Below are 11,375 nucleotides of genomic sequence, written 5' to 3'. Positions count from 1 at the left end.
CTGAAGCAAGTCCCACCCAGAGAGCCACAGAGAGCTGTGCTCCAGGCTCGCCCTGCCCATAAGTGGCACAGAGAGGCCGTGAGGAAGCATGCTGGGCACTGGGACTTAAATCCCTCATACAGAGCAGTGGGTCGCTCACTAGGACGCCGCTAAGGTACACACGTGGGCGGCTGAGAGTGTGGTAGGAGCTGCGCAACACGTGACACTGCAGTCGTGCACCACGCGCGAAGTGCTTTTGGCGTGATGAGCCGAGTGCGCACACGAGCCGGCTCCCTCGGTCTGTGATGATGCTGTGGCTGTCTTCATTTGAGTGAGTGTCAGCCATGACTGTGCAAGGGAAGCCCAATCCCCTCCCCGGCGTTACACTCAAAGCCTGTTAGTTGAGTTTCTGGAGAGCCTGTTGGTACAAGCAGCTGCGCGTTGTGTCAGCTGTGACACGGCCGAAACCCACTGGGCATCACGGTTTGTGGCATCAGGTTGGCCCTTATCACGTTGGGCAGCTGAGGCAGGCGGAGTCCTGGGAGATGCTGTGACAGGCCGGGCTTCCTCGCTGGGGCTGACTTTCAGTGCGTGAGGAAGGAGCGGGCGGAGGCGCCCGCACCTACCACCCTACGGGATGGTCTTCTGTAACTTCTCTGTCCTGGCGCCCCTTTTCTTTTCATGCCATGTTGTTGTTGGCAAAGATCTGCCCCTAGAAGTCTCCTTGTGATCTTCGGGAAATGTAGCTGCTTTTCCTTGACCATCAGAGCTATGTTTGCAGTTCTCGGCTGGCCGTATGCAAGAGCCTGAACTGTACCTGCTGGGTCCGCCCCATGATATCACAGACACAACCCTTTACCACCAAGTTCCCTGATCATGATGACATCTTAAGCAGCAGGTATTACAGGCAGCTAAGTTAGTCAGAAAGTAAGATACAGTCGGAGAAGGCCTGGGCCCGCGGGGAAGTCAGCACGAAAAATAAAGATGGAAGAACTGTAGCTAGAGGCAAATGTGGAGAGCCGGGCCTCGGGGTGGAAAAGCGATAGACAGGCCTGCGCATCTCCCTGGAGATGAACAGCAGCTGGAGATCGTACCACAGTGAGCACCAGCTGGCCTTGGGCCCAGGGAGGCATCAGACACAGGTGTGCGACTTGGACCTGCTTCCCTCCCGTCCTAAGAAGTCCTTTGATCTTTCCATGTATCCCTCTCGGATCAATGTTAGGGAAGAGGTATACTCATAGTCCTGTAGGCTGATTACAGTTTAACCCACACTGTACCCATGTCATGGTTTTGCTGTATAAATTACCGCTGACAAAAGGCCTCGGCGGTCGCCACCCGGGACCCCTCTTGTCCCTCAGGAGCTTTACCTTCATACAACTTCCCTACTCCTAACCTCCTTTGTCCCTTGGGATTCATTCTTCAGTATGCAGGGGACACGAGTGTGGCACATCCGACATCTAGCGGGTTGGGAGTTGGGTTTCTCCTATGTCATAATGAAAGCTGGGTGATGTTTAGGAGTGATTAAATAAAACAAGGCCTCCATCATGAGGCAGACCCAGAGGCCTGTCACCAGGAGGAGCCAGGTCAGAGTGTAAATGGAAAGGTCATTTTGTCTCAGTCCTTCTTCCTTATGCTCCTGCTCCTAACAGAGCCCTGGGTAACACCGTTTTATTTCCTTCAGAAGCAGCCACAGAGGGCCCAGGATTCCAGCAAATAGTGGTCAGTGCCTGCAGGTGTTTGCGGAGTAGCACAGAGGAGTGTAACAGCAGGCTGCGTTCGCACGGGGCGTCCTAGCAGACGCTAGGAAAAACCCAGGAAGGAGAATGGGCGATGGAAGAGGTCAGCAGAGAAACTGGGCTCTGTTTTCAGGACAGCACGGCCATTCTGCTTCAGTGCATGCAAGTTCAGGTGGGTTCCCAGCCGCAAGCCAGCAAGTGAGCGGGAGGGCGCCGAGTCCCCGGAGTCTCACTTCTCGGCAGTCGTGGCCTGGAGCCGAGGCTTGATCTGATCGAGGGGAACCTGTTTCCTCATCTGGGCTGCTGAGCTCTGAGGCTGGGACTAGCTGGATCAAGGCCATGTGACAGCGACGTGGCCTGGCCCCAGCCTTCCCGGAGGTTTGGACAGATAACTGTGTCATGGTGACCAGGACGCCTGGCTTTAGACTTGGGTTCCTGGCCTGCAAGGTGCCCAGTAGCTGAGCGTTCTTCCTTCTGGGAGCCAGCCCCGGAGGGAGGGGGGCTCGGGGCCTACCACTGTCGCAAGGCTCCTGGCAGCCAGGACCCGGGCACGTGCTTGAATTCGGCCACAGAGGCCAGGACTCAGCGGCAGCAGGCATGGCCCGGGTGGCTGGCCGTGAGGTGAGCGTGGAGGAGGAGCAAGCCATGCACCCTGCCTCCGCGGAAGCGTGGGGAGCACGCGGCTCGGGCCCAAGGTCTTGCCCCTCTGACCCACCCCTCTGACCCTGGTTCCAGCCTTGTCGTGGGTTCTCATCAAAGCTCCTGTCCATTGCTGCTGGCTCCCTGACATCTGTACAGAGTGGTCTGTGCCATGTGGGATAAGTCAGAGACCGGGGCAAAGCCTAGAGGTGGCCTGAGCGCACGCTGGGAGAAGCGGCTGGGACAGCCACGGCCAGAGCAGCCCGGCTCCCCTGGGGGGCTAAAGGCTCTGCAGGGGGAGCCTGCTGTCTGATGGTGCGCACACCCTCTGCAGGACCCGCCTGCCTCTTCTCTGACTCTCCCGCCCCTCTGCTCAGGAGCCTTCCAGATGCTCTGGGCATGCAATTAAATGCCATTTTAAAAATCAAGTTTTATCTGAGTTCCTTATGTTATCTCCGCTCCCCTAGAGGTGCAGGGAGCTCCAGCAGCACAGTGATTATACGGAGCCTGAGGGCGGCTCTCCCAGCCTGCGCCCTGGGCTCTAGGGCTTATCTGTGAAGCCCCTTCCTGCACCCAATGCTGTCTGCCAGGCCAAAAAGGTCATGCACCACTGCAGTGCTGGGGAAAACGGGACCTTTCCTTTTGAACAATCATGCAATGGGGAATGTAGTTCCTGGAATCCAAGGAAGGTGCCTATTAGATTCAGAATCAAGCCGTTTCCTCTGCAATTAGGTTTTTCTGAGAAACCATAGCCTAGATGCTAGGATTCCAGCCCCCACCCTCAGAGCCCTACGGACTGAACACATCCACGGATTCCCCCGTATGGCAGGCTTAGGAAAATGAAGTTCGTCACACACACAGCCCACAACCCTTTCTAGAGCCTTGGACCTAATGTACGTGCAGGGCTATTTCCGGAAGAACAATGACTACCAGGCCGAATAAAGCACTGAAATACAATCCTCCTTTAAATTATGTAGAAGCAAAGTAAATTAGTAAAATCTAAGTGCACTTTAAAAGTGGAGATTTGCCATTTGCTGGGCTGGGATTTACCTCATCACTGAAAAGACAGAGAAGAGACCTAAGTACTGAGCGAAGTTGTGTTAGCATTGATGATGACTGTGTGTCGCGTGTTTGATCATCTCTCGCCCAGCGGGGTATGGTCTGGGCCACACCTGGGTTAACACTCATACCAGGGGGCGTCTCACCTGAATTATGACTTGTATCAGTCCGTGTTTGCAGTCCATATGATCAGTTCCTTGTGGGGAGCCGGCGCCTGTACACCACACAGCTTCATTCCTTTCCCATCCCTTCCTCTTCCCCACTCCCCGCCTTCTTGGTCCCCTTCCCTTCTGCAAAAGCTCTCTCTCGCTGCTTCCTCTGATCTAGCTTTTATTTGGCCCTTTACGCTTTGGGTTTCTCATAGAACAGAAGCCATGCCGTGTTTAGTAAGTCAGACGCACAAGCTGAAAGAGGAGGTGTCCCTCGAAGGGTGTGTGACCCTGGGGCTGAGGAGATGGAACATGAAGTTCTAATTGTCTTTTTTTGTTCATCCATGTATCCATCTGTCCCCTCATTCATTCTGAATCCTTTTCTCTGTGCTTGGAGCCAAGGGGACATTGATGCCGTCAGAGCTCTTCTTCTCAGGGCTCCGGGCTCCTCAGTGGTTAGGGCCTGTGTTCCTCAGTAGACGCCCAAAGGTGCTCAGCTTTGACTCTTTGGACCATAAGGTGAGTGGCTGCTCCCTGTCAGGCGAAGAGGGAGAGATTTCAGGAGAGCCATGATCTGCCCTGGGTTGCAGGCGTATCTGAGAAACAACACGCTATTGGCTGAGGGAAAGGGTCTCGTGGAGTGGAGGGAGAGTAGGTTGGAACCACACAGCGGGGACCATAAATGGAGAGCAGGGTTTGGTTCTAGGGAAGGTTAGGACTGGGGCAGGCTTAGTTCTTTTCTAGCAGACTTAGAATCCGTGCGGAGAGCTCTGAGAGGTGACACCAGCCAGGGCTCACACTGTGTCACGCTGACACATTTGTAGGCCCTGCTCACTCATTTGTCTGAAGGCCCAGGAGCAATTAGTCCATTCCAGCATGAGGAAAGTGGTGTAAACGCCCTCGGTCAGTCCCTTTTGAGTGAGGGCAGGGCCTGACCAGGGGCTGGGGTGTGCTCAGGGGACAGTGCTCCCTCCCTGGGAAAAGACCGTCTCTAGTTTGTGTCCAAGGCTTGACTTTTGCTGGACCAAGTCTGATGAAGAGGTTTTCTTTCTGGACGACTGGTTCCCTGCTGCTTCTTGGGAGGCTGGGCAGGGTGGCGGGTGAGGGAGGATGGGTGAGAGGACTTTCCCACCAGTAATGAATGTTAGGAAACTTTAACAGTTCTTGTTCTGAGAAGCAGTCCTGGGTGACGAGCAGAGCAGGAAGCACCACAATCCCAGATTTGAAGTTACATGGCAGAGTTACAGTGACAAAGACAGCATGGTCCTGGCACAAAACCCAGACGTGAGTTACTGGAATAGAACAGAGGAAGCAAAAGCAAAACAAAAAAACCAAAAGGCCTTGTTCTGTTTTAAAGGGTTTTCTCTTTTCTGATTTAAAAATATGAAGATTAAAAGTCATAGTCTCCTAATCAGGGAAAAAAACCTGTACAAATTTTTCTGTAGTTTGTTATTTGTGTGTGTGTGTGTGTGTGTGTGCGCGCGCGCGCGCGTGCGTGCGCATGTGCGTGTACAAAGCAAACCAGGATATCCATCTATCTATAGATCTATAGATATCTGGACTGCTGGACAGACAAAGGCCTGCTGGACTTTGAGCACTAATCCCATCATTCTTGCCCCTTTCTGACTCAGTTCCGGAAGTCCTCTTTCGTGAGTGTCTCTGTGAGGTGTAATAAAAATGCAGTGAACACTGCACCTGAGCACCACCCAGCAGAAAGGCAGGCTTGTAAATATATGATGCTGTGTCCTCGTCCGCCTTATTCACTGGAGCTAACACTATGCAACTTCGAGCTCTTCCTCAAAATCAAAATAGCCATGAAAGATAAATGTTTTGAATGAATTCAGGTCGCTGAGGCAGCCACAACAGCTCTATTAAAGACATGCAGGAAAGAGGATTTCCAGAACTGCTTCAGAAAGAGAAAGAGCAATGGAATACGTGTGTTTGAAGTGAGCAGTGGGGTTAATGGCAATGTCTTTAAGAAACTGTGGCTGTAGTTTGGAATGAGCAGATACTCCATGTAGAGGTACAAAGTCACACTGGGATTTGACGTCACCCTCCATGTGCCCTGATCCACCTTCTTCAGTGAGACTTCTCCAAATACAGGACACACTCATAGCCACATTAAGGGCTGAGGAGGAGAGGGCTGGAGTAATAATATCGCTTTTACCTCTTGTCTGAGAGCTGCATTAAAATTCTGGAAACACAATAAGGAATATTGCTGAAGTAGAGAATGCATCTTTGTCTTTGGAACCAAAAGAAAAGTCTGCTTAGAAAGCTGCAGTGGAGAGCGTTTAACATGAGAAATGAAGGAAGCCCACTCACAAATGCGCTTGCCAGTGCCCAGGGTCCCTTCGTCTTAGCTTCAATATCTCCGGTAAGTGGGAGATGATGTCCTTGAGGGGAAAGACTGTGAAAAGAACCCGGTGCACATGGTGCAGCCGATCCTGAGACCCGACTCTCCTGGACTCTCAGTTTGGGGATACTGTTCTTTTCCTCGCTGCGGAAGACATTTGAGGTCGGCTTTCCATTATTTGGAGACAAAAGCAACCTAACTTACATACTGCGGACTATCTCTAGTTTTTCCTTAAATTTCAGGAGACGGGCCGCTGAAGGACAAGACCCAGAGCCGGGCTCTCAGGACGTGCCTGGCCTCGCACAGCCCACCCCTTGGGAAGCGGGTGGCACTGCTGTCCCTTACTGCGGCCTGTGCATGCAGCCGCCCACGCAGTGCTTACCACAGCAGCCCGGGGCCCACGGGGTCTCTGCAGCAGGGACTGTGACCGAGCGCGTCCTGAATGGAGCACAGGAGTCTCTATCGTGTATATTCCCAGCTGACTCTGGACCCGGATGTCTGAAAACATCACTGCGTCCCCTCAGCGTGTCCTTGCGCCTACTGACCTTCTCGCATCCACTTGCTGCCCCCTTCAGCCCTCACTTGGGCTTCCTCATTGCAGGCTGTGTGCTGGGATAAGGCCGTGTGGCTTCCCTGGCTGAGAGTCTGGAGAAGATGAGCAGAGGCGCCCTCCACTCCTGCCGTCACCCGGACGAGCTGCTCTGTGGTGACATTGTGGCGGAGCCTGTCATTCATCACTCACTGGTATTTCCTAAGTGCTCCCCACACGGCAGCTGTAGACACCGGAGGGTGCTAAAGAGGGCGAACAAGTTTCTGGACACTAAACTGAATGAGAGTGTTCTCGCCCACCGGAACCTGGGTGTGACGGGTTTGCAAGGAGCTAGGCCTGGGAGTTCAGGCGTTTCACCCTGGGTCTGGGATCTGCTCAGTGTAATGGAGACCGTGAATACTGTCTTAAATGTGACTCTTTACCCCGACCCTCTCAGAGTACTTTAGGACCTGTTGTACTCTGTTCTCAGGACATCGATGCTTATAGAAGTGGGACAGCAGTGCCCTTTACTCCTCCCTCCCTACAACATCTTCGCCAGCCTCCTGCTGCTGGCCATCGCATACACAAGACCCTGGAAACACAGCTCTGACCAGGGATGCCGGCCGGGGGTGTCACAGATTTAGGAGAATTTGTAGAAATCAGTGATAGGCCAGGGTTCAGACCGCATAGCTGGCCACCTGCTGCCTCTCCCGTGGCCGGGAAGCTGCTGTGCCCCTGGGGCTGTGGGGCCCCCAACTCTGCCCTGGTCTAGACCAGCAAAACCGATGCCTTGTGTCCTCCCCTCTTGCTGCAAAGCTCCGCCTCAGGCTCCTCACTTATACACGGTGCTTGGCATCCTCCTCCGGGCTGTGCTCAGTACTTCTCACCACTGGCCCAGCCTGGCCAGTGAGAATGAGCGTGGCGGGGCTGTACGGATGTCCCGAACACAGTGTGTGGGTGTCGGACAAGACGCCCATGGGGCGGGGGCCGGCCTGAGATAAGAGCCCCGAGCGGCACCCAGGGCCTCAGAGGAGCTGACACCTAGGACAGTGGCCATGTCCCGGCCTGGAACTCTGCACGGGCAGCCCTCTGGGCCATCACCGGGCCACAGCATCCCTGCGGGAGGCTGAGCGCCAGCCCGGGCCGAGCGAGCCGTCCAGGAGGAGGCTGCTTTATTTCTCTGCAGCTGCTGCCGTGGAACAAGTAGCGGCTGAGCTCTGCTAGACCGCGCGATGTACTAAGCAAAGGGGAGTGATGGGGACCATTCGGCTTTGGGGAGCTCTCTGCGAGAGAAAGATGGGCACTAAAACTGCCGAGGAGAAGGGGTGGGCAGGAATTAACACCTGGACTGGAGTCCGTCCAGATCTGTGCAAGTTTAATGAGGACATTTAGGAAAGCCTGGCCCATGAATCACACCAAAGCATCTCTTAAATCAGGCTGGATGGTGGTAGACAAAGAGCGTTTAATTTAACTACTAAAAGGTCAGTCGAAGCACCTAATAGTAAGCTGTCCCTGAGACCTGGCTTCTGAATCCAGGCAGATAAAGGTCCATTAGTCCCCACAGGGCTTCGAATCCCAGCAGCTGTGATTCCAGAGCAAGGCCCAGGGGAAAGAGCGAGGCCCGGGGAGGCCGGCTGGCGTCTGTCTTAACAGCTTCTTCTCAACGTTGCCTGCTGCAGGAGTCAGAAGGTCAACAATGGGACGCAAGGCTGTTAGAGGGAGAGCTGCTGTTGTGCTCTAGAGCAGATAGACACGTTACACACACAGCAAGTGAAAAGAGCTCCGTCCACAAGGGCAGAGATTGATACCAACAGAAGAGAAATCTCACAACTGAGCGAATCAGATGCATTTTTAATGAGGAGCTCGGTCAAGGGATATTAGAACCATCAGCCGCTGGTGACTACCTGGCTCAGTGCCCATTTGCACAGATGAGGAGAATGAACACAGAGCTGGGTCCAGAGATTTCCCCTCTACAGGGGGTGGGCTGGCACTGGCCGCTGGGCCCCCGGTCACAGGGCAGTGGGCATCCACACTATATGTGGCTTGCAGTTCTTGGTTCTCGAGGATCAAAGCCCCCCGGGAGGCAGCTGGGGGTAGGGCATCGACCTGGGCCAAAGGTGCATTCTTTAAGAGGAGACCGGAGCTTGGACTTGGCCCATGCACCTGCTAGGGCAGCTGTGGCGAACCTACGGCAGCGCACACAGCCAGCGTGCAGAGCCCTCTCCGGTGGTGTGCAAGCCAAGTGTATGAGTTGTTTTTTCTAAACTAAAACCTCAGGATTCTGGTTTAATTGCATTGTAAGCCTACCTTCTGTATCTTAACATTAAATCTACTTCTCTAGTGAGTCCTGACTGACGCATACCCCAAAGCCATCCTGCTATGGTTCAGATGTCCATGTGGAATTTATGTTACAGCTTAATCCCCACTGAAATAGTAAGAGGTAGGACCTTTCAGTGTTACGGCAAGCGAGTCCATCAAGAAAGACACAAGAAAACCAAAAAAAAAGCATGAATGAACAAAGCTTTATTCAACTGGCTGATGGATCTTCTCTAACCTGGAGTCAGAGGAGATGTCCGTGTCACTTTGGGTCTCACCTTTGGTTTTAGTCCACTTCAGGTTTCCATAGTAACCATTACTTCATTTTCAGGAATCTCACAAGAGCATCGCATAATTAGCACAAAGTTTACCTTTCTCCCAGGAGGTCAGACAACCAAATTCCAGTGACCCTAGTGGGTTAGCCTTTGACCTGTTCCCAATTTGCTCGGTTTGTTCTGTTCCCAATTTACGGCTTTGCTCTTCCTTTAAACAAGTTGATGGGGATTGGGGTGTGGGGATGTCAACTACAGCTTAAGTGAACTTTAAGTGACCTCTCTTACTATGAAGTTAAAACCGGAAAAATGGAGTTTCTCTTGCCCTATCCTAAGAAGTGATTAGGTAGTGGGCAGGGTGGTATGTGCCTGTGATTCTGTGGGCCTGACACCCCGGGAGGCTGACGCAAGAAGACTACAAGTTCAAGTCCAGCCTCGGCAACTTAGCAGCTTGGCTAAATTTTAAAAAGGGCTTGGGATGTAGCTCTGTGCAAGGGCCCTGCCTTCAATTTCTAGTAAAAAAATAAAAATAAAAAAAACCAGTGGGATTAGGTTTTGAGGGCATTGTCCTGGATTAGCCACTTGAGAACAGATGGTTAGGGAACAAAGGGTTCTCCAGGGGCAGTTTCATTTTCAAAGCAGCTGTCTTTGATATATTTGCTCCATGTCACTGTTGGATCCCTCTGCCTCGTGTGACACAGCAGTGAGCCCCTCACCAGATGACATGCAGACACTAACGCTGTGCTCTGGGACTCCAAGCCATGAACCAAAGACACTATTTTTCTTTATAAATTCCTCAGTCTGTGTCACTCACCAATAGCACAGAAAACTGACTACACTGAGTTCCATCTCCTGCCAACGGTCCTTTATTTCACCATTTAAACACACAGCTCCTTGAGTTCTGATCTTATTCTCAATTGTATTGTTTGAATTATTTTTCACCAATAGACAAATATATATATATATGTGTATATATATATATATATGTATATACACACATATAATGCCTTGTAAATCTTTGATCCAGTGTAGAGATCTTACCCATTTCTTTGGGTAAATTTATTCCCTGAATTCTTTTTTTTTTTTAGTAGCTATGGTAAATGAAATGGCTTTTTTCATTTCTAGCTTTTCTCTTGGGATACAGCAATGCCACTGATGTTTGCATGTTGATTTTGTATCCTGCCACTTTGCTGAATTCATTCATTCTAATAATGATGTGATGGGGTTTTGGACTTTCTTTGTATAAGATTGTGTCATATGGAGGTAGAAGCAATTTGACCTCCTCTCTTCTAGTTTTATGCTCTTCAAATTCTCTTGCCTGATGACTCTAGAATTCCCAGCACTATGCTGAATAAAAATGATGAACATGCACATCCTTATCTCCTTGCAGGTCTTAGAACGTTTTCAGCTTTACCTATTCAGCATGATGTTAGGTGCTGGTTTATTATATATCACCTTTATTATGTTGATGTACATTTCTTCTGTACCTTTTGTTCAGAGTTTGCAATGGACTTTATCAGATGTATTTCAGCATCTATTGAGATGACCGTGTAATTTTTGTCCTTCATTCTGTCCATGTGGCATGTTTTGCTTATTGATTTGTGGTGTGTTGAATCATCCTTGCATCTTTGGGTTGAATCCCACTTGATTACAGTGAATCATTCTTTGAGTGCTGTTGGGTTTATGTGCTAGTATTTTGTTGAAAATCCTTGTGTCTTTGCTCATTAACAGTTTTGGCCTATAGATTATTATATTTTGGCTTGTGGTGCCTTGGGGTAATGCTGGTTTCCTAGAATGATTTCAGAAGAATTCCTTATTCTGCTGTTCTTTGGAACAATTTAAGAAGAATCAGTATTAATTGTTCTTTAAACATGTAGAATTCTCGGAGAAGCTGTTCCCTTCAGGGCCTTTTGTTTGCTCTCTTCACTGCTTGCTTTCTCATTGTGTGTTTCCCTTTTTACTTGTTAAGTTTTACCCTGTATTTGATTTTTTAGCATTTGTCCTTGAAACCTTAACATGAATATTCAATTTACGAAAGTACAAGTCTGATGAAGATATCAGTTCCTTGCCTATAAGAATATAATATTCATTTTAGCTAAGATGCTTGTTGTTATGGTTAGTGTCTAGATGTCCCCCCAAAGCCTCATGTGGTCATGGAGTTTTTTGGGGATGGCTGAATCTAGAGTGTGTGATTGATTCATAGTGCAATGCTGGGATTAAGTGTGAGTGATTGCTGGACCAGTCCACTGAATGGATTGGCACTACCCTAGTCCCAGGAGACTGGATACAATATAAGAGACTGAAAGAGGCTTGTCTTGTGCTCTGTTGTTGTTTTTACTGTCT

This window comes from Chinchilla lanigera, unplaced genomic scaffold (genome assembly GCF_000276665.1).
Source record: "Chinchilla lanigera isolate Chin_1 unplaced genomic scaffold, ChiLan1.0 scaffold00009, whole genome shotgun sequence".
Taxonomy (NCBI): domain Eukaryota; kingdom Metazoa; phylum Chordata; class Mammalia; order Rodentia; family Chinchillidae; genus Chinchilla; species Chinchilla lanigera.
This window is presented reverse-complemented; position numbering follows the sequence as displayed.